At 39.2% G+C, this 23,897-nt stretch overlaps 1 protein-coding gene across 2 annotated transcripts in view; it reads left to right on the top strand.

Moving 5' to 3' along the window:
* Nucleotides 1–1,560: 1,560 nt before the first annotated feature.
* Nucleotides 1,561–23,897, top strand: part of RNF24 (ring finger protein 24) — an 83,532-nt gene continuing 61,195 nt past the window's right edge. The window contains exon 1 of one of the 2 annotated variants that reach the window (XM_025876335.2): nt 1,561–1,718. The gene's annotated coding sequence lies outside the window, so the exon portion shown is untranslated. The remainder of the gene's footprint in view (nt 1,719–23,897) is intronic. The other variant, XM_025876336.2, reaches the window with a different exon arrangement.

Below are 23,897 nucleotides of genomic sequence, written 5' to 3'. Positions count from 1 at the left end.
ACTTAGGTACAGGACCCAGGAGGACTCCAAAAGAAAGTCTGTCAACAAGGTGGAGAAAGGAAGGAAGACTTCATAAAAAAGTGACTCTTGAGTGTTCCTAGATAAGTTTTGCTTTCCTAGTAAAGAAAACATCAAGAACACAGGCACTGAGGGTGAAACATTGTGGTGTTGCTCTGGAAATGACTGGAAAGTAAAGGTCAAGTGGGTCACTTTAGAAAAAGACAGTGAGATGGGCAAATCTGCATATCCTGAGAATTGATTCGCATGGGAATCAATAGGCCAGGAGAGAGATGAGGAGGCCTGGTTTAGACAGAGTGACAGGTATCAGCAAACCAGAGTTGGGAAGGTCCTTCTGGTGACAACTCCCTTTGAGAGCTAGAAGGGAAGTGAGAGAAGGAAAGGGCCCCTGAGGTTCTTGGCTTGAAGGGCAAGGGGTAGGTGTTGATAGGCAGCTTTAAAGGAAGGATGGGTCTCCCCCATCCTTCCTTTTGTCACACTCTACAGGGCACATGCCTCCAACCATCTCTCATCTTGGGGGACTGTAACTGCTGGGTAACTTCTTGAGATGCTCACTGATGTTTTTGTCTTTACTTCCCCCTTGCCTTGGAAGCTTATGGCTTGCAAAGCAGAAGGAATTTGTCTATAGGCACTTTCCATGATGAATTTGCTTCCCAAAGTTAAGCCACTGAGTTGCTTATGGTTTATGTGAGGGAAGGCTGAAAGATAAGAAAGGGAAGGAGAACCTCAGAAGGGAACATGGGGACTGAGCTGTACCCTCACACTCAGCTGAGGAACCTCAGAGGGGAAGGCTGTGACGCCTCCTAAGGCTCCCAGCATCCCCAGAGATTTCTGTGGCCCAGGAGTCGCAGAGCCAAAGGGCTAAGAAAGGAGGGTGTCTCCACAGAATACACCGTCTACCAAAGACGAGGGGCCTCCACAGATCCTTGGAGCTGCAACACCCCTGGCCTTGATTTTACAGAAAGGTCTGGGCCCTCTTCAAAACCATGGTCAATTTCTTGCCTGCCCTGTGGAATTGAGAGCTGGTGGCTGAGGGGACCAGGTCAATGCAAATAAACAATGTAATGCATTCTTTCTTGCACACGCTTCTCTCCACTATCTGGGCAGATTCTGGGTCTCATCTACCACTATGGTCCCAGCATTCAGCGGAGAGGACGGGCTGCAGGAGAGACAAATGGAGGAAAGGGGCGGTGTGTACTGTCTTTCCATCTAACTAATGGGCATTCCTGTGCCCTCGGAGATTGGGAGGCTGGACGCTAAGAAGGAGGTGGCGTCCCAAGCTTTCACCTTAAAAAATGTTTATAGAACATGCAAAAATACTAAACAGATGAGGGAGTCAGTCTACCAGCTGCAGCCCCGCCCGTGGAAGTGCCCCCCTCAGGGGGCGGGGCGGAACCAGGACAGGCCACCGAGCGCCGCGCCTGCGCACTGCATACTCTGAAGCCAAGGCGCCCTCAGCGAGGTGGGAGGGAGCTGCCCGGGCATCCGGGTCCCTCACCCCGCCCCCGCTGCATGAATGAGAGGCGCGGCGCCCGCCCCTCCCCCGCCGGGCCCGCCCCTCGTCGGGGGCCGCAGCGCGCAGTCGGCCGCCGCCACCTCAGCCGCGCTCGGTCCCGACGGACGCTCGCCGCCTGCAGCCTCCCTCCTGCCGCCTCGCGCTGACGGTCCCGCATACCCGCCGCCGCAGCCGGCGCGCCCGAGTAAGTGAGGAAGCGAGAGCAGGGCGTCGGGGACCGTCGCCCCCGGGCCGGGGCTGAGGGGACCGGGCGGCTCGGGATTCGGGATGCTGAGGAGACCGCGGGCCCGCGCCAGCCTCCCCCATTCACACTCCCGGGCGTTTCGGCGGGGACGGGGAAGGGTGGGACAGCGGCCCAGGCCAGGAGGGACGCGGAGCGGGGGGGGTCCACCGGGGCCGGAGGCTGAGTCCCGCACAAAGGGCGGCGCGAGGCTGTCTGTCACCGGGAGGTCACAGAGGGAAGGGTCGCGGCGCCCCGCACGCCCCGCTAGCCCGTGTCCGGCGTCGGTCCCCGGGCGGGGGAGGCGAGGACGGGGATGGCGAGGACGGCTGCCTCCGCGCTGGCGATGGGAACGCGCCTTGGGGGGTGCGGCGTGGCAGTGTTTTTCCTGGTCCCCACCTGCCCCTCCCCTTTCTTTGTGGCGTTTGTCTCGTGCCCGTTTGTCACTGTGTGCATGGCTGTGGGCTAGGGTGAGACCTCTCGCCTCATCTTCCTCGTTAATTAAAGTCAGGTGGTGGCCCCTATCTGTGGGTGGGGGGCGTGTGTGCTTTCACAGGCCGGGTAATTAAGGACCCTCCTTTGTTTCCGGAGACCTAATTTTGTGTGCGTGCGTCCGTCCGTCCGTCGGTCCGTCCGTCCGTCCTCTGTATCCCCTATGAAATGAGAGAATCAGAGATTAAAAAGGGTATAAGAAAAAAGATATTAATTCATCAGAACTTCACCCAGTTTTGTCTCTGATATTCTTTCAAACAATATTTTATGTTTCTTACTGTAAAACCAGTGCGTTTTGTTAATTGAAAATGAATATTTTTATATGTTCATTGAAAGGTAACATTCTCGTATATCTGTATACCTAGAACACTTTGCTTTTTGGGTTTAGGTAATGGTAATATACCCCTATATTATGTGTATGGGAATACTCCAGAACAGACAGGACACTGCGTTCTGGGTTTAGTTCGTTGGTAATATGTCTATTTACTCATATACACGTCTACAGAAAGACTCCAACATATGTAGGACACTGTCTTCTCAGCTCCTCAGTAGAAGCAGATTTTGTTTCTCCCTGCCTCCCTGGGTTAAGAAGGTGGTCCAGCAGGTTCTCTCCACCTCCTTGCTTTTTTCTTCTGAGTGCTTTGGCAAGGGGTTTTATTGCATATTACCCTGGCATGCGTCCTTGCTTTGATCTGAATTTTCCTGTGCTCTGTTGTCTGGTTGTGTGGCCCAGCTCAATGGCTCCTCTTACAGGACTACTGGAAAACAGAACACCTTTTATCCTTGTCCTCGTCCCCAGAGAGAGAAGGAAGCTCTGCAGGTTCCCACAGACTTTGGTTCCATGGGTTGGACTGCCTGACTTTGTTGTCCTGGTAGTTATGAAGAGTTACAGCTGATGCATACCAATTAAAAGGAGGCATTTGTAATAGTACAGTTATTCTTTGGTCTTTCATTTGGACCTTTTTCTCTTTTTATACCAGATTTTGTAAGTTTTAGAATATTGTCGGTTGCATTTTCAGTTTCTTTTTTACCCATATAATTTTGCAGTGATAGGAAATTAGCTAAACTTGTATATAAGAAACACATTTCAAAATAGATGTTTACTGTGCTCTTTTGATTGAGAATAGTGGTGGTAAAAAAATTAAGAGGATCTTATTGGGTGATATGAATAATCGAATTGGTTCAGTTTTAAGATTCTCTTTAAGATTATTTTTTAATCATCTGTATTTTAATTCCTGGTAGTTTTTAGTGCAAAATGAAATCCAAACTAAGCAGTCTTCCACAGCATCTGTTTATGAATATTCCCTCTATTGAAAACATTTGCTTTTAATTTGAAGGGGAAATTTTCCATTGGTTGGATAGGAATATATTATTCTTGGTAAAAGTCTTAACTTACGTTAGCATGGTCAAATTCTTTTTTTGTAAAAGTAAAATTAGTAAAGGTTGACTTTTCAATTTGGAGAACTTTTGGTTTTATGATGAAGAATTTAAATAAAATTTTAGTATCAATGAACTTAACTCAAAATAAGTTAACTTAAAAACAAGGGCTTCATTAACTTCATAAACTAGTGTCACTTAATATTGAAGCAACCCCAATAATTTATAACTGCCTGCATGAGATTTTTTTTAGGAATTCCCTTAAAACAAATCATAAGGGGAAGTCTTAGATAAACAGAGTAGTATAACCGGAATTATCACTGAAACAGGCTTGCATAGTACCACACAGTATTGTGGAACTTTATTTTGCAAGAGTGACTTAGCTATTGTTTGTATCAAGAAAGGATCTTAAAAACATCCTGGCCTTTTTATTCGGCATTCTGTTAATCAAATTCTTTACCAACCCATCGTTTAGCATTTCTGTAGTATGATGTTTGAAGAAAAATTCTGAAGTAATTTCTGTATCATGAAAATAGATTAAATTATGTTAAATGCCGTTTTAGGAGTAGAGATAGCCTTTATATTAGTAATACTAATACTGTTATGTCAGTGATGGTGATAGCATGTATAGTAACACTTTGTTACCCCAAACTGCGGTATATTATTCCCCCAACAATGTCTGATAACAGAAAGTAGAGCTTTTTTTCTGTTCAGCACTTTCTATCAATAATTGTTTTGTTTCAAATGGCAGCTTATTCTAAAATCAGTAATAGGGCACCTGGGTGGCTCAGTCAGTTGAGCATTTGCCTTTGGCTCAGGTCATGATCCCAGGGTCCTGGGATGGAGTCCAGCATTGAGCTCCCTGCTCAGGAGGGAGTCGGCTTCTCCCTCTGCGCGTTGTGCGTGCGCTTGCGTGCTCACTCTCCCCCCCCCCCGCCCCCGCCCTGCATGCTCGCAAAAATAAATAAAATCTTTTACAAAATAAAATCAGTAATAAAGTAATGTTATAATGTATTATATGAAATTGCCATTTTTTAGACTGAGTAGTAAAAAATCAGTTTCAGAACGTTGAAATGCTTTCAACTCTTAGAAGTTCTTTCTGGTATTTACCTTTATATTTACTTCATTCTTAATGTTTAAACTTATTTATTGATTTTCCATCTTTGGACATCATCTGTGGACTTCTATTTTGGATGTTGAGGACTTGGTTGTCCTACATAAGTACAGTTCCCAGTCAAGTCAGTATTCAGTATTTATATGACTGTGACAGTGTACCTGTTATTCACAGATGAGCCATATAGCATACTAGTATTACATTTTCTATCTTATACTTTTGTTTCTCTAAATTAAATAATTGCCTCTTTTGTTTGTTTTTCATTTGCTTTGTTTTCTTTGTACGAGTCACTGACTCATCCTCAATATCTGACAGAACTGATAATCTTTCAATATTTTCAGGTAATCTGTTTCATTTCTTTTTCCTTCCTGTCATCTAGGACTTCCCTTTGTCATATCCTGGGAATTCTTTTTGCCTTCCTCCTGTGTTGGATCCTTTATTTCTTGGATCCTATGTCTTCCTTATTCTATTGTACCTTCCAGAGATAGGGCACATACAAACTGAAATTCTTCCTGAATTCAGAAGTTGCATATATGGAAATGTCTTCATTTAACCCCCACACGTGAATCGAATAGTGGTTTAGCTGAATATTCTAGATTGAAAATTAGTGTCCCTCTTTTGAAGGCATTGTTCTATTAGCTTCTGGTGTTGCTATTAAGAAGTCCAATCCAAGTCTAATCCCCATTCCTATTTTTCTCCCACTCTGGAAGATTTTAGGATCTTCTGTCTTAGAATCTCAGTTACCACAGAGAAAGTTTCTTCAAGCAATGAAATGGCAATAACCTCTGAAACGTACAAGACTATCAGGTGCATTTTAAAAAATCTACCTTAGGGGGCACCTGGGTGGCTCAGTTGGTTAAGCATCTGCCTTCCTCTCAGGTCATGATCCCAGCATCCTGGGGATGGAGCCCACATCGGGCTCCCTGCTCAGCAGGGAGCCTGCTTCTCCCTCTCCCTCTGCTACACCCTCTGCTTGTGCTCTCTCACTCTCTCTGTCAAATAAATAAATAAAATCTCTTTTAAAAAAAAAAAAAACTACCTTAGGAAGTAGCAAAAGCATTCATGACCAAAAAGAAATAATCTTTAAGCTTTATGATTAAGTATGTCATGACTAACTATGACAAATATATTATTTACAAGAATTTCTGTGGTGAGAAGGTAGAGACAAATGGAGCTATGTAGACCACAGCTTGATTGGACATTGTTAGTGACTGTGACATGGATACACATATGCTCTTGGATACATATTTTTTTATTTTATTTTTTAGCCAGGAATTTTTTTCTATTTATAGCTATTTTGTCTCTCATCTGGTTTTTCCATGAGTGCAGATAAGTGGTTGAATATTAGAGAACTTCAGATTCATGACCAGAAATCTGAAGTGGACTCTCAGCACTGCCCAGGAAAGCGATCAGATTCCTAATATTTTTGCCTATAACTATTTAATAATTTCTTCCCACTCTTTAAACTCATGAGCAGCCTACCCTTCCCCCATGCAGATAAGCAGGCTTCATATTTCATTGAGGTTTAGAAGTTATAAGACAGATACCACTCAACTTCCACTCACCAAATCTAGAAATCCACCTTTCTTAGGGCTCATGTTTTATGTTTTCTTCCTATGAGAGGCCAGCTTCCCTCCCTTCCATATTCCCCCTCATACCTACTCAAGGACTTACTCCTGAATTTGTCTCTTTTGCATCATCAGCAACCCTCCAAGGCACCATCCATGTCAACATACAAACATGCTCCGATGTTGCCCATCTTTAAAAATAATTTTTAAAATTAGAACAAAACTAAAAACAACTTCCCCCTGACCTCCCATCCATCCCTTTCATTTACCTTCATAGTTAAATGTCTCAAAAGAGAAATATACATTTACTTCCTACCTCCTCTGTGAAATGTATCACTCTGAAATTCTGTTAACTGATTTTTTTTTTTTTGTCTCTTACCCTGACTAGAACCTCAGCTCCAAGAAGGCAAAGACTTCCATCTGCCCTGTTTACCACTTTGTCCCTTAGAATGGCAACTGGCAAAAAAGGGCAAAACTGACATTTTTAACCTGGTAGAATAGCTCTTGCTTTTTAAAAATTTCTGACAAGAAAATCAGTGTTTGTTAATTACCACTTTTTAAAAAAGATTTATTTCTTTATTTTAGAGAGAGCATGAGCAAGCATGAATGGAGGGAGGGGCAACAGGAAAGAATCTCAAGCAGACGCCCTGCTGAGCATGGAACCCGAGGTGCTCAATCCCAGGCCCCTGAGCTTGTGACTTGAGCCAAAATCAAGTCGGGGGCCTTAACTGACTGAGCCACCCAGGTGCCCCTAATTACCACCTTTTGCTACACTTAGAGTTGAAAAAATTACAAAGAACTATTTTGATGATTGGATTTTTCCCTACATTTCATTCTTTCATAAGTATAACTTAACACTGGCAGTTGTGCACCCAGATTCTTGGAGTGAGACTGCTTGGAGTTGAATTCTAGCTCTTGCAATTTAGCCATGTGACTTTGGACAGGTTTCCTGATGACTCTGTTTCTTTATCTGCAAGATGGAAATAATAGTACCCACCTCATATGTTTGTTGTGTGTATCATATGAAATAATATGTAAAATGCTAAAATCAGTACTTGGCATGGGGGTAAACACAATGAAAACTGTAATTACAGTTATTATTTGTATAGCCTTCTCTAGTTTCTAATGTTTGATCTAATATTTTTGCTCAGAGCACTTCTATCTCATAAGGTAAACTGGCTATAAATGCAACTCAGCTGTTTTTGTTTTTGTTTTTGTTTTCTGATTACTTGCCTCTCTATTCCCATATCAGTAATAGATTAGTCATAGATTAGTAAAATTATCTACAATTGACAGATTAGTGATAGATTAGTAAAATGATCTACAATTGGCAGATGAACTCCCCTTTTTTGGAGAGGGAGGGGGAGGGGCAGAGGGAGAGGAAGAAAGAGAATCCCAAGCAGGCTCCATGCCCAACGCAGGGCTCTATCTCACAACCCTGAGATGACCTGAGCCAAAATCAAGAGTCCGTTGCTTAACCAACTGAGCTACCCAGGAGTCCTGACAGTTGAGCACCCTATAGCACTTCCCAACAGTTTGGTCACTTGATAAGTCATTTTGACCACTTAATAAAATATTTTTATGTCAAGCCAAGTCCTGTTCTTTATTTGGCTTGCCTGGAGGAGAGGTCCTTTCTTCATGTTATTCCAGATTAAGTTTTCTTATTTCTAGAAATGGAACTTTTAAAACACTCAATACATTATTAACAGGTCTTTTTTTAAAATTAGCTGTAAGGGGAAAAAAAAGCAGCTGGAAGACACTCTTCTTTTCACTTACTAGTTAGCTGGGAGGATAAGTATATGTAGCAATACAAAGTCTACTTTTAGGGCCACATGAAGGATACAGACAGGCTCTGTAGAAGTTCAGAGTAGTGAGGGTCATGTCCTACAAGACTTACAACTTTTCTACATGTTAAATTGTCTGTTTAGCCTATTTCCTTCTTATTTGGCCTGATGTTTATTTTGAAAGTTTGCTTAGTAATCATGGGAACAGTTTAGATTTTAAGGTAGATAATACACAAGGTAAAATGAGAGCAACTCTTAACTTTAGAAATTATTTCTTGAAGTAATTGACTTAACAGTTATTCTGCCTCTTTCTTTTCTTATCTAGGTAGGCAGTGGGGATTCCTCCAATATCTGAGCATTTCAGACATCAGAGTATAGTGCTGGGTAAATTGAGGGTTCAAAAAGAATGCCAGATGGTTTGAAAGGAATTGTGAGCACTCCAACTAGTGCAGCCCATCGAAAGCCAGCTGGCTGAGTTTCCTCTGCTCTGGAGGTAGGAACCAGACACTTAGTTCCATGCCAGCTGGCCCGGGAGTTGCTGGCCAGTGGCCTTACTTTGGGTTGGCCATTCCTGGGAAAACCAGCCTGGGCCCTCCATCTGCCCTGAGAACGGTCTGACACCAGAGAGTTGCTCTGTGTCTCCATGGTACTCCAGAGAGTTGGAACAAGCCTGAGTGGCAAGGAAGGAAAGCCACTTTTTTAGATACCATTACAAGTGAACCTCACCTTAAGTTGTAAATTTGCTCTGAAAAAGTGAAATGCAAGTTGAATTTTTATGCATTCAGTGCAGTTAGGTATACTAGAGTTGCTTACTACCAAAGTAACTGTAGTGAATGTTTTTATATTATAAATAACTTCCATTTTACCTGCTTTCCAAGTTCCTTTTTTTTGTTGACTTTTCTTAAAGTGAGGTCTGCCTGTTCTTTTCATTGTCATCTTCTAAAGTTTTAGTCATTCAGATTAGTAAATTTTCATCTTGTCATAAAGCTTGCTTCTATATAAACCATAGGCTTCTGTGGAAGGTTAATTATGTGTGTTGCCTTAGAATCTGTGTCTCATTTTGTTTGTTATTTGTTTCCCCACTAGACAGGTGTTTATATCAGATACAGTTCTTCCATAAAATTTAACTGAGAACAAAAGTGCAAATATGGCACTACAAGTGTGAGCATTCAATTCATTTGATGACAGTGCTTATTTAAGAATTCTGAAAATTAATAATTTTGCCACAGTCTGTCAGTATGCTTTATGTTACCCTCAAAAATTTTTTTTTAATTTGGAGATTGAAAGGTGCTATATTATCTATGTTTGTTAGGTTCATCTAGGCAAACCAAAAAATTATGAACTTCTTGTATCTCTTTTTTGTTCTCCCCAACTCTGAGCATGAAAAATTATGCTCAGTGGTATAAACTTCAAATAGAATTTAGGTGTCCTATCCAAATAGGCTCTTCATCCTGAACTGAAAGAAAAAGTTTGGCAGATAATGAAACCAAAGTATGAGCTAATGTAGTTTATAGGAAATGGGTGGGAAGGGAAATCAAAGGTGTAGGCTTTCATTCTTTTCCTTTAGCACAAAAGAAATTGCAAAACTTCTTCAGAAATATGCTAGAAATCTCCTGCTTGGCTATACTTAAAGTTTTTACTTAAACTTATTTTTCCTGAAAACAGGCCAGAATGAATTGTGGGAGTGAGAGTGATTTTTTTTTAAATCCTAGAACAGTATATCAAAACCCAGGGACAATATTATACCCAGAAAATCATCCTTCACATTAACTAACCTTTACTAAATATCTTTTATGCCAGTAGCTTTACATTCATTGCCTATTTACTTCTTACAGCAACCCTCAAAGAATTGTTTATGGATGATAAAAGGTCAAAGAAGTAACCTGTTCAGATTCACAAGGTCAGGAGCTGGTTTTAGAACCCAGGCTTTCATCCTCCAACTCACCACATGTCATGGTTGGTGATGTCAGCTTTCACAGGAATATAGTTCTTTCCTATTCAAATGCTTTCCTGCACTGGCACTTTCAGAAGACTACTGATAAAGGAAATTAAGAGACTGTTGCAGAAAATAGCAGAATAAGGAGGGATTTGGGGAGCCTCTACGTTTTTTTAATCTCTTCTGATGCTCTTGAAATAATTAACCATTGCAGGGGCGCCTGGGTGGCTCAGTTGTTAAGTGTCTGCTTTCAGCTCAGGTCATGATCCCAGGGTCCCTGGGATCAAGCCCCGCATTGGGCTCCCTGCTCAGCAGGAAGCCTGCTTCTCCCTCTCCCACTCCCCCTGCTTGTGTTCCCTCTCTTGCAGTCTCTCTCTCTCTCAAATAAATAAAATCTTAAAAAAAAAATTAACCATGGCAGAACTGCAATAAACAAAAAAATGAAGTAAGTAAAAATGACTAGAAAGGGCTATATAGTTTGCTAGTGTTGTCATAACAAATTACAATAAAATTGATGGCCTGCGACAATAGAAATTTATTCTCTCACAATTCTGGAGGCCAGAAGTCTGAAATCAAAGCGTCAGCAAGGCTACTGCATTCCCTCCAAAGACTCTAGGAGAGAATCCTTCCTTGCTTCTTCCAGCTTTTGGTGGTTCCACACATTGTTTGGTTTGTGGTTCTATAATTCTTACCTCTGCTTCTCTCTTCACGTGGCCTTCTCTCCTTTCTCTCGTAAGGACCTGTCATTGGAGTTTGGGTCCACTCGGATAATCCAAAATTATCTCATCTCCGGATTATTGATTACATCTGCAAAGACCCCTTTTCCCAATACGGTCATATTTACAGGTTCCTCAGGTAAAAATGTGGACATAACTTTGGGGGGGCCACCATTTAGCCCACTATAGGGAGTAAGAACTTCTTTGGTAATAATTTTCATTTCCACTGCTATATCACGCAGAATCCCAGATTAGACAAGCATTTGGTATAGACCATGATACAAAATGGGGAAAGGTATTGGAAGTATAGGATAGAAGACAAGTTCAGAGGAAGGTTTAGGGAATCAAGGAAGATTTCATGGGGGTTGTATTGCTTATGACAGATCACCAAGACTAGGTAGATGGTTGGGATGGCCTGGAATGTGCAGATAATGGAAATACCCAGAACAAAGAGAGCAAGTCATATTCAGAGAACCATAACTAATGCATTTGAGTAAAGTGTGGTGCTTAGAGAAATAGTGGCAAATGGGTAGCCAATTCATGGGAGGTGTTTAGTGTTGAGTTGATGAATTTGTACTTTGTTTAGACTTGCTTATCCATGAGAACACTGTATTACAAAAGGTTTCTAACAGGGGCCTTCTGAGCTATGATAAAACCTTTGGGGAAAAAAATCTACATTTTTCTTTCTATAAAAAGATTTCAGAGGAATTCATAACCCTAAGAAAAGGTTAAGAACCACTGCTCTATTAGAAATGAAATGTTTTATGCTTTGAAGATGTTTCTGGAAGATTATTGATTTTCCATTTAGTTTACTTTGCTTGGAAGATAAAATGGAACTCCAAAGAGCCTTAATAAGCACTCTTCTGTGGAATATGTTATGAGTGTTGCATACTAAAAGTTAAAATACTATTTCAGGAGGGATGTAAAGTAGGTCCAGGGTTCTTAGGAAAGTAATCAAATGATTACACAAAAAGAAAAATTCATAATAGTTCAAAATGCAGCTGTGACTTCTGTTTTCTGTGTCTCAATTTTCTCTATTTCAATTCACTACCATTTAGAACTCCAGAATTATATAAAAGCATGACACAGTTCTGAGGAGAGGAAACCAACAGCTGCGTTCTTAAAAGTTTTTTTTTTTTTTTTTTAACGTATTCTGTAAAACTGCTTGTTTTCTGCTGTGGGTTTTCAGTGGAATAACCTACTTCAGGAATAAAACAGTATATTACAGAGCTGTTTGAATGTCTTTGTCCATTCAGTCTGCTATAACAAAATACCCTAGCCTGAGTGTCTTATAATAACAACAGAAATTTCTCACAGTCTTGAATACTGGAAAGTTTAAGATCAAGGCACCAGCAAATCTGGTGTCTAATGAGAACCCACTTCCTAGTGCATAAATTGTACTTTTCATTGTGTCTTTTTGCTGTGTCATCATGTGGTGGATAAGGACAAGGGAGCTATCTGGGCTGCTTTTATTTTTTTAAAGATTTTATTTATTCATTTGAGACACAGAGATACAGAGAGAGAGAGAAAGCATGAGCAGGGAGAGAGGGAGAGGGAGAAGCAGGCTCCTCACTGAGCCAGGAGCCTGATGTGGGGCTCCATCCCAGGACCCTGGGATCATGACCTGAGCCGAAGGCAGACGCTTAACCATCTGAGCCACCCAGGCGCCCCTCTGGGCTTCTTTTATGAGGGCACTAATCCCATTCATGAGGGCTTCATTGTCATAAGGTAATCACCTCCAGATACCATTACATTGGGGATTAGGTTTCAATATATGAATTGGGGGTTGGGAGATACAAACATTCAGTCTTATAGCACTGACCATATGATAGAAGGAGAAAATCAATGCTTTTCCGTATAACTCAATTTCTAAATAATCAACTGCCGTTGATTTTTTTTTTATTGATCCATTTATTTTCTCCCTGAGATTAGTATTACTTAATAGGTTTACCTGTACTGTTAAGGCTTCTCTGCTAGTGAGGTTATTCTTTTTCATTTTTTATTATACAAAATTGTATATACACTCAAAAGTAGACAAATAGTACAACATGCCTCCATATGCCCATCACTCAGATGTTCAACTATTATCAAGGTTTTGCCACATCTGTTTTATTTATCCTTTTTTCTTTCACTTTCATTTGCTGAAGTATTTTAAAGCAAATCTCCAGCATTTCAGTATATGTATCCTGACATATTTCTAAATGCATCTCTAAAAAAAAGTAAAGATGTTGTATTATAGAACCAAAATGCCATTCTCGCACATAAAATTAACATTTACTCCCTGGTGTCATCTAATAGATAGACCCAATTCCGGTTTGCCTGATTGTCTCAAGAATATCTTTTTTAGCAATATCTTGTTCACACCAGGATTCAGAATCCCTGGACCATATTTGATCATTTTGTCTCTCATGTCTAATTTGATCTAGAGCAGTTCCTCTTCCCACCCTCTCTCCTCACCTTTTTTGGTGTGTCATGGACTAGTTGTAGGAACTGCGTCATTTGTCCTGTGGAATATCTCACATTTGGGATTTGTCTGTTTTATCATGGTGTCAGTTTGTTGATCTCTTCCCTGTATTTCCTACAAATGGAAGTGACCTCTAGAGGCTTGACTAAAATCAGACCTCAGTGTTTTGGCAAGAATGTTTAGGAGGTCACTAATACTACATCACCAGAGGCCTGCTGTATCTGGCAACCCCACTTGTAGTAATGCTGAAAGACGCCACTGATGGTCATGTCAGTATTAGATATTTCATCCATTGTGGTAGAATGGTGATTTTCTTATTCTGTTATCTCTTCCACATTTGTTAACAGGAATTCTATAAAGAAGACTACCTCATTAAGTAGGGCTATCTGGGTTTACCCTGAAATACGCTTTGTATGAGAGACTGTCAAGTACTTTTATAATATTGTGTTCTTTTTTTTTTAAAGATTTTATTTATTTATTTGAGAGAGAGAATGAGAGAGAGAGCATGAGAGGGGGGAGGGTCAGAGGGAGAAGCAGACTCCCCGCTGAGCAGGGAGCCCAATGTGGGACTCGATCCCGTGACTCCAGGATCATGACTTGAGCCAAAGGCAGTCGCTTAATCAACTGAGCCACCCAGGCGCCCTATAATATTGTGTTCTTGATAAAAGATAATGAGTTTGAATCAGAATAAAAAGAATTGAATTAGGGGCACCTGGGTGGCTCAGTTGTTAATCGTCTGCCTTCGGCTCGGGTCGTGATCCCAGGGTTCTAGGATCAAGCCCCGCATCGGGCTCTCTGCTCAGCAGGAAGCCTGCTTCTCCCTCTCCCACTCCCCCTGCTTGTGTTCCCTCTCTCGCTGTGTCTCTCTCTCTGTCAAATAAATAAATAAAATCTTAAAAAAAATAATTGAGTTAATCTTTTGTTTTAATGAATTTTAAAATGAAATTCAGAGTACTATAGCAAAATGTGAATGAATGCTTTTCTTTTATAATTGATAATGTGGACTCCAGTTGCTCTGAAAGTGAAAGGTGTATAGGTGAAAGCCTGTTATAGACTAGAATCAAGCAGTGGAGAGGAAAGAGTATTAGATTAGGATTGAAAAATCAGGGGATTTCTAGAGTCAATTTGGCCAGCCCCTGAATGTCTGATCCATTCATTCTTCTTAGGCTGAGCATTTTGTGTATGTGTCCCTAAAATATTGTCAGTGTTTTCATGAAACTGGGTGTAGACTAAAGAAATCAAAGTTGTATATCATAGAATTAATGCTTAAATATCTTTAAAGATGGGGAATTCTTCACTGAATATCATTCTTTTTATTTAAATTGTACTTTATGGGAGTCATTTGATCACCATTTCTCATAATACTCTTGTTTAACTTCATGTCTTCATGTTCTTTACAGTAAAACTACTGAATAAAGTCATGCTGAAAAAAGCCTTACTTGTTTGTCCTGCTACATTTTACCTTAAGCCACATTGTTTTCATTCAGCTTCTAATTTGTTTGTTGTGGGGAAAGTAACCTTGATATCAAATAAAAATTAAAGGGATGCCTGGGTGGCTCAATTGGTTAAGTGTCTGACTTTGGCTTAGGTGATGATCTCAGAGTCCTGGGATCCAGCCTGGCTATCGAGCCCCACGTGGAGCCCTGCTTAGGGCTCCGGGGTCAGCGGGGAGTCTGCTTTTCCCTCTTCCTCTGCAGCTCCCCCCTCCCACTTTCAGAATTCTGAATCCCTTTTGTGTGCTCTCGCTTGCTCTCTCAAATAAATAAATAAAATCTTTTTAAAAAATGAAAATAGGCCAGTGTTCTTAGTTTAGTGATCATCTCTAGAGAGCCTCTAATGTTATTGGAGAAGGCCATTAAAAGTATGTGCTAGTATGATTTCTCATAGGCAAACTCTTGCTATGATTATGCCGTTTATTTTTAAATAATAATACTGTGAGTCTTTTCTGAAAGATAGAGAATGCTATTATAAAGGAATACCTCAAAAGACCATAGATAAGATCAGTATACTTATTTTTAGTTGAGCTAATCATCAAAGCTAATTACTCCTCATCACGTCTCGGATGGTTTTAGTATTGAAAATTACATTTTCCCCAGGTTTCAACACCAAAAAAAACAAAAACAAGAAAAATCCATTACATTTTCCTACCTGTAGAACAGATAGATGCTTGTGGAACACCTACTTTCTTTAAGTTCTACTTGCTAAGTAGTACAGTTGATTTCACTATTTGGATGAAGATAGTACTTTTTTTTTTTTTAAGAGCCCTCTAGGAAATTGTGTTTCCACAATTGCCTCCTCACCCTCATTTAATGCAACCAGAAGCCCCTGGGCCTGGACCCCACCATGCAGCCTTTGTCCTGTTCCCGTTTTTGTTAAGTGCTATGTAGGCTGGAAAGTGGTGGAGCACTGGGATTAGTGGGGTTGAAACTCTGTTCTTTGGAGGCCACAAAGCTTATACGTTCGCCTTTCTATCTTCTGCCAGACACAAGGATGGCTTTTGTCTTTTTAGGAGTATTTCAATTGTTTCATCCAGTATGCTGCTTGGATTTACCATCTTACCTTTATTCAGGTCAATAAATGCTTATTGAGTATCTTTTAAGTACCAGGTATTGTTCAGTCTGAATTTATAGAAATCTCACATCTTGTGGTAAGAAACTCTTGTTGAATAACTCCAGTACATTTAGTGAAGTTAAGGTATAGTTCAGTTCTGAATTTATTAGATCTGAGTTTGTCATTCTAATATTCTTTTTCTGACATCAAATATGATCTGACTTAAAAGTTCCTATAAAGGGAATGAAAACTGGCTCCTCATAAGGAATTTCAGTACTTTCTGTAGGCTAAGATAACTAACCACAAATGCAGTGAAATCAGTGGGACCTGCGTTTAGATTTTATTCAGAATAACTTTCCAACTCTTAAGAACCTAAGCATATATTTTTTGCACAGTTACAAGTTTATTTTCATAAAGGCAAAAAAGGCATGTGGTATTTAAGTTCTGCCCTACTATTTGTTAACTCTGTGGCTTTGGTGAATCACTACCTCTCTTAGCCTCAGATGGAGGTAATTATAATGGAATGCTTCAGAGTTATTGAATTTATAATTGAATTACTTCAGAGATATTGTGAGTATAGTCTATCTTCTTTAATAAAGTGCTCTCCTAATGATTTTTGTTGTTAGTCAAGGGATGGGACGTGGAAAGAGTGAACACAAGAACAATCTTTGCTACATCTCAGTTCTCTCCTTTTCATATGGATTGAACCAGTTATGCTGCATTGTAACCTGGCTACTGAGCTGTGGCTAGTTAGAGGTTCCATTCCACTGGTGGTGGGATGATATATAAAAAAAATTGTTACTAGTTAACTGCTCTACATACTTTTTTAACTTCTTAGAAGATTCTGGATACATCATTTCTGATGGTTGTCTTAAGTCCGCTTTCCACCCCCAACCCCTTTTTTAAACAGCTTTTTTGAGACATCATTTATAGCCTATATATTCAGAGTGTGTAATGCAGTGGCTTTTGGTATATTCAGAGTTAGGCATCCATTACCAGATTATCACTTTTAGAATATTTTCACTATCATTATCCCAAAAAGAAACCCTGGATCCTAGCCATCACTCCTCAATCCTGCCACTGCCCCCCACCCACCCCCATTCTCCACCCTAAACAATCACTAATCTACTCTTTCTTTGTCTCTAGATTTGCCTATTCTGGGCTTTCATATAAAAAGAATCAGACAATATGTGGTCCTTTGTGATTGGCTTCGTTTTACCTAGGATAACATTTTCACGGTCAATGTTCTCTTTTATAACAGAGATAGTAAGGTTCCTAGAGGCACACTGACCTATCCCATGGGAAGAAGAGATGAAATTATTTTTTTAAAAAATAAAGTTAACTGGTATCCCAGGACTGGTTGTCAGTCACAAATGATGAGAAAAGCCCTATAAATAGTTACTGTAGCTTCAAACCAAAGAATAGTATTCTAACACTGAATGTGGAGAAGATGCATGTCTCAGCATTCTTTTTAGCTCCATTTGTGTATATGGACAATGTCATAATTTTTGGTACATCATTCAGTATGGATAATAAAATGTAACTGTATGGGCCTAATGTAACTAAAACTATTTCACTACTGTCCTTTTTATTTGTTATTTTCCTCTTGTAACTAATTTTCCTGCTGAATATTCTGCATAACTCACATTAAATGTGGTGACATGCTATATGTTACATGCTAATGTTTGTGGTTACATACTCCTTTTTTTATTTTATGTGAGCTTGAGCTAAAGCTTAGGTATTTTATTTGGGGATAACCAATGATTATATATAGTAGTATAAATGTTGGAAACAGGATGCACAGAAATAAAATCTTCAGAGCGTATTCCCCCCAAATTTGTGATGTAATTAAAGTGGGGTGGGGGGGCAGCCTTTTGACTTTGAAAAACCCAACTTCTCTGTGTCTCAGGTTCTTCCTCTATAAAGTGGAGCAATTGGGCTATGATAATTAATGCTGATGGTCTTTAACTCTGTGGTTCTGTGAAGGTAATTGGTAAATATACTACTGATGGTCCTAGACTACTTCCTACATTATATCAAGAAGTTAGCATTGTAATGTCAGATTTCCTGTGTTCTAATTAGTTATCTAATGTGTTGTCATGACAGAAGGCTAATGATATGTCTTAGCAAAAATCATATTTTTCTCTACTAGAATTAGAAGCTGTGGTCTGTTATTCCAAATGGTCTGTTAATACAAAATAATTGAAAATAATACTTACCTAGAACACCTTTATATTAGATAAATGGGTTCAGCTATGAGTGGCAGAAGACCCAAAACAACAAGTGGCTTAAAACAACATTAAATTTTATTTCTCCCTTATGTCCATAAGTCTGGCATAAGTCTGGTATGGAACTTCACGGCATCGGGGACCTCTTACCAATTGTCCCTTTTTCCTTTTTGGTACTCTACCCTCCCTCTTGGGTGTAAACCATATTGAGCAAGATTATCGACATTATGGGAAGCAGGATGGAGAAAGGGATGAAGCAGAAAGTAGAAGATACCTTCAGTGCCCTGTTAAGCATGATTTCCAGATATTCCCATGTGAATCCATGAGACATGTGGCCATGTGTAGCTACAAGGAAAGCTGGGAAATATAGCCAAGCGCCCCACTAAAAATTCTACCTACAATGGAAGAAAGGGAAGAAAGATATTAGGAGGTGGGGAGTCTACTACAATCTGGTTAATGATAAAAGGGAAAACTAAGGAGCATTTGTCACTATATCTTTTCCACCAAAGAAGGAGCATTTTATATTTCTCTAGGTGATACTGGTTCTTAAAATGGAAATATCATTTTACAGGTGAAGAGCTGACAATGTAATGGGAACATCTCAAGAATCTGTGATTATCTTTTCTGTAACTGGGTTAATGCACTGGATCTTCCAACAGAGAACTGCTAGATATATTTCCTGGTTTGAACTCATGAGTTGATATTATGATTTATGAGCTAGCCTCTTATGAGTTTAGTTGGTAGAATTTTTCTCACTGAGCCCAGTAGCCCCCGAGAAAACTGATCAAACAGAGAATAGACCCAACCCTAGATGTACAGTGACTTTACTGGGAACATATGCCCTGTAAGGCTTCATATGACGTGAGCCACCCATCTCTTATTCCTGATCTTGAAGGGGGGAAAAATTACACACTTATAAATAGTCTTTACTATATCCGTCTACAAAATCAAAATAATAGTGTTTCACATGATGATTTCACATGATGAAGATTAGTAGTGGTCTTATAAAATGTTTTTATATAGGAAAGAACTTCCAGGGCTAATGATATTGCAAGTCTTGACTCTTAAAAACCCATTTAGAGAGAATTATTCACTGTTCTGTAATGACTGTGACCTTTTCAGAATTTTTGAAAATACAAAATCAGGAGAAACAGACTCACCCCCAGAATATTGAAATAACATGTTTCATCTGTGTCATTATCTCAGCTGTTCCATAGTCTTCCTAAAATCATCTTAAGGATGAAGTCTTCCCATATCTTTCTTAAAAGAACAAAGTGATCCCAGTAGACAAAGGAGAGACTTTGAGGCCATGCATAGGACTATACTATCTAGAAACTTAAGGTAATTATTACCAGTGTCAAAGTACCAAGCAGTCTGAATACTTTGCTGGTTTCATAACTATTTGAGGTTTGCTGAGTTAGTTGTGAGCATCTTAGATGCTGTTTTATGGCTGTAGAATTCTCCTACAAAATTAAGATCTAAAAACTGATAAGCTTTTGATTTATACAGATTAGCCATCTAGAAACTGTTGTTGAAGAAATGTAGTTAAACTAATTCCTGTTTCCCAGAATTCCCTATTCCAAGTCACTTCAAAAGGCAGTCCACTCATGGCCCAGGCTTGAAGATTTGGATTGGAACAGAGTGGCCCAGGAAAATGTGGCCTAGGTTCAAATTATCCCTGACTCAAGAAAATTCAGACACCAACTCAATGCTAACCTCGCACCAAAGTACTAGAAAAGACCTTGATAATGTTGATGAATGTTCAGTGTATACCAGATACACCCTCTGGAGACAGATGTAACTTACCACATGAGGAAATTGAGACTTGCCTGCAGTCCTAGTGAGGGGAGTAGCTAAGGTTGACTCTGCACTTAATGCCTCTGCTGTAGCATCTTCCATAGAGCTCACTTAACTGTGGTGAGCCCTCTGATTTACCCTCATTTCCTGACTGATGAATTTCTAAACCACAAATATATTGTTTTCTCTCATTTTTAAGGCTGTACAATAACAGAATCTTCAATCAAAAGAATCTTTTTGTTTTGTTAGCTAGTTCTTGTTTTACCACTCTAGAAGTACTTGTGGCTTATTTAACTTCCTTGTTTAGGTTTTAGTACATATAATTTATGCCTCATAATCTTTCCTTTTCAGGGATTCTTAGCTCAGGTAAGAATTCTGAAAAACCATTACCTTTTCTGGTAGTTGAGAATTCACCAACAAATTTCTGGAATTAATGTGCTCAACCCACAACTCTTAAGAATAGGAGGTAACCTGTAAAGGTTTATAGAGGACCTTCTTGCCACTTCTCCCAAAGTAACTTGGATAGGGTCTAGAGACTGTGCACTTCCTTTATGGTTCAGGTTTTGAATTAGAGTCACCCACAGGTCAGCTACTTTTATGCTACAGTTTACAAAAGGGGGTCCATATGTAAAGGAAATGTAGTGCCTTTTAATAACCTTTTGTATACTTGAATGTAATTATTAAGTTACCTTATCTATAGACTGAACAAACTCCTTTAATTTAAAAACAAATTAATCTTTCATGACTGCTCCATTAAACAGAGTTGTATTGATTTCTGTCTGGTACTCTTGTGTTTTTCCAGGGAGTTATAACTGATTGGTGCCATATTTTCTGTGGACAGATGTCTTAAATACAACTGATTTCTCCAGATTGTGACAACCAACATTCCCCTTTATTTAAAGAATGGCTCTTTTTCTGTCTTTAGGGCCACTCTGGCTCTTTATTTCAGGATGTTTTCTTGGTTATTGCATATACCCGGGAATTCCCAAGGCAGGTTTTCAGTATTCGGTGCTGTTTCCAGAAATGCCATGACATTTTCAGAATAAAATAAACTTTGATTAATTTTAATTTAAAAGACACAGTTCTTTGTCACAGATTGGCGAGGACTAAAGAGACATAACCAAATGTGATGCGAGATCTTGGATTGGATCCTAGAAAAGAAAAAGAACATCAGTAGAAAAACTAGTGAAATTTGAATGAAGTCTGCAGTTTAGTTAATAGTATTCTACCAGTATTGATTTCCTGTCCTTATACCATGGTTGTGTAAGATTTTAACATTAGGGGAAGCTAAGTGAAGGGTTTATGGTAACTTGTGCAACTTTTCTGTAAAACTAAAATAGTTTTAAAATTAGAAGTTTAAATATATATTTTAATAGTTTCAAATTGTTGGGTATTGGTGTTTGCCTTTCTTGAGTCTCTCTAAGGCAATGACAGCAACCCAGGATTCATCAGCATACTCACTGCCCACAGAACTAATCATAGAAATCATTTCATTTGTGTATCCATTCAGACACTAACAGTCGGATACAAGCTTAGTAAGGTCCATGGAAGACAGTAGGATCTCATGGGAAGAGTAAAAGATTTAGATTCAGATGTGGGTTTCAGTCCCTCTTCCACCACTCTGGTTTCAGATGGGCAGCTAACTGGACCTTTCTCAACTCCATCATCTGAATACAGAGTATGATACGCACCCCACAGTGATTTTAAGGATTAAATGAAATTTATGCATGTGAATGCTAGTCATAAACTCTAATTTTGGTTCATATCCTAAAGAATTGTTTGAAGAAAAAAGATTCTCCTGTTTCAGCGATTTTGAGGTGATTTTTTTCCTAGATTAATTGTATTGCAGCATTGAGTGCAATCAAAATCCATAGGTGATATATTTATAATTGTGCTTAGAATATTTTGAATCTTTTGTCATTAACAATCAGTTTGAACTTGAACCAATATGGCCAAGAAACACAAAGCAGTAAGCTAAATGTTATATATATGGTCTATTTAATGTAGAGATTTTACATGCACATTATTTTTACATATTTAAGCAAATGTCTAGCCCTATTGCTTTAGAAGTCATAACAGAAGAGAATTTCAAATACGAAAGCTCCAAATTTGTTTTCCTGACATTTACAGCAAAAGCCATCAGTGGAATCTTTGGAGCTGTTTTCAAGACCCTACCAATTATATGATATTTATAATCGTGTAATTTGTGTAGTTTGTTTCCAAAAGTTATTCTATAACAAATTGAAAAAAAGGAGCTCAGTCAAAATATTTAAATAATGCTGCCAACTGTCTGTGGTGAAATTTTATTTTTTTTAATTTTACATCTGAGGGATGTGAAGTTGATTCAAAGTCCATATTTCAGATGGTTAAATGTTCTGATTCAGAGCCTGGTGAAGGGCTGCTGTGTGGCTTCAATCATATGTTAATTCTTCTTCTTGCTGTGTCTGTCAACTGATTTAGCTGCTTCACTAAAGCAGCCTCACATGGATCAATCAGGTTCTTTTTCAAAAAATCCCAATCTAAAGCCAAGACCAAAGGATCAAAGAAATAGAAGATCTAGTGAAGTCAGAGCTGCTCATCAGTAGTCCTCAAGTGCTTACCTTTGAATAAGAGAAATATTAAAAAGATTAATTGTTACTGAGCTGGTAAAATGAAGTAGTAAAATCCTCAAGGAATGCATTTTCCAATTCAATAAAAAGTAATTTATTAGGAATAGATGGAGACCTCCTTAATATATGGTGTGTATATGTGTGTGTGTCTGTGTCTCATGCTATGCACATCCTATTACTTTTTTTTTTTTTTAAGACTTTATTTGACAGAGAGAGACACAGTGAGAGAGGAAACACAAGCAGGGGGAGTGGCAGAGGGAGAAGCAGGCTCCCCACTTAGCAGGGAGCCCGATGTGAGGCTCGATCCCAGGACCCTAGGATCATGACCTGAGCCGAAGGCAGACGCTTAACGATTGAGCCACCCAGGCCCCCCTGCACATCCTATTTACTGATGAAACAGCAATCTCATAAGATTACAAGTAAGACAATATCCATTGTATTTTTAACATTGTTCTAGAAATATTAAACAACTCAGAGAAGAAATAACTTCTATTTAATTGTAAAGGAGGAGTTAAGATCATCATTACATAATTAAGCAAATATTGATTTAAGGTGGATAGCTATAGGGTATTTATGGAAATATCTAATAAACCTTGTGGAAAATTTCCCTCACCAGATCTATCCAGAAAAGGCCAAGGTTTTCGACCAAGTCTTTTAAATAATAATCAAATTTGAAAAATACTTAACAAATCTTTACAAACAACACAGGGAACCTTTTTCTATCTCCATTTACAATTAAATTTCTATTCTCTTTAATAAGTAATATGTGCACATATTATAAAAGAGAAAAGGTATTTTAAACAAGTATTCAGTGAAAAGTCAGTCTTCTTCCAGCCCTGTCAGAGACAGTCATTGGTACCAGTTTTTTTGTTTTGTTTTGTTTTGTTTTGTTTTTAGGAATATCCTTCCAGAGACGTGTTTGACATATATACAAAGCTAGCTTCTCTCTTAATCTTTTTACATTTATGGTAATGTGCCATGTACACATTTTTGTACCTTGTTTTTATTTTGTTAACTTAGTAATATTATCATGAAACTATGCCAGATCACAACCTACAATATTCTTAAAAATTTTTTTAATCACCCGGTGCTCATCATGGCAAGTGCACTCTTTAATCCGCATCACTTATTTCACCCATGCCCCCACCCACCTCTCCTCTGGTACTCATCAGTTTGTTCTCTATAGTTCAGAGTCTGTTTCTTGGTTTGTCTCTTTTTTCCCCCTTTTGTTCATTTGTTTCTTAAATTGCACATATGAATGAAATCATATGGTATTTGTCTTTTTCTGACTGACTTATTTTGCTTAGCATTATATTCTTAGCTCCATCCATGTTGTTGTAAATGGCAAGATTTCATTCTTTTTATGGCTAATATTCCACTGTATATTTATACATCTTTTTTTTAAGATTTTATTTATTTTAGAGAGCACATGAGAGGGGGGAGCGTCAGAGGGAGAAGCAGACTCCCTGCCGAGCAGGGAGCCCGATGCGGGACTCGATCCCGGGACT

Source organism: Callorhinus ursinus, unplaced genomic scaffold, assembly GCF_003265705.2.
Source record: "Callorhinus ursinus isolate GAN/ISIS: 27379988/994484 unplaced genomic scaffold, GSC_fseal_2.0 scaffold29, whole genome shotgun sequence".
Taxonomy (NCBI): domain Eukaryota; kingdom Metazoa; phylum Chordata; class Mammalia; order Carnivora; family Otariidae; genus Callorhinus; species Callorhinus ursinus.
The sequence above is the reverse complement of the archived record's forward strand: the minus strand, read 5'-3'. Positions and strand labels throughout refer to the sequence as shown.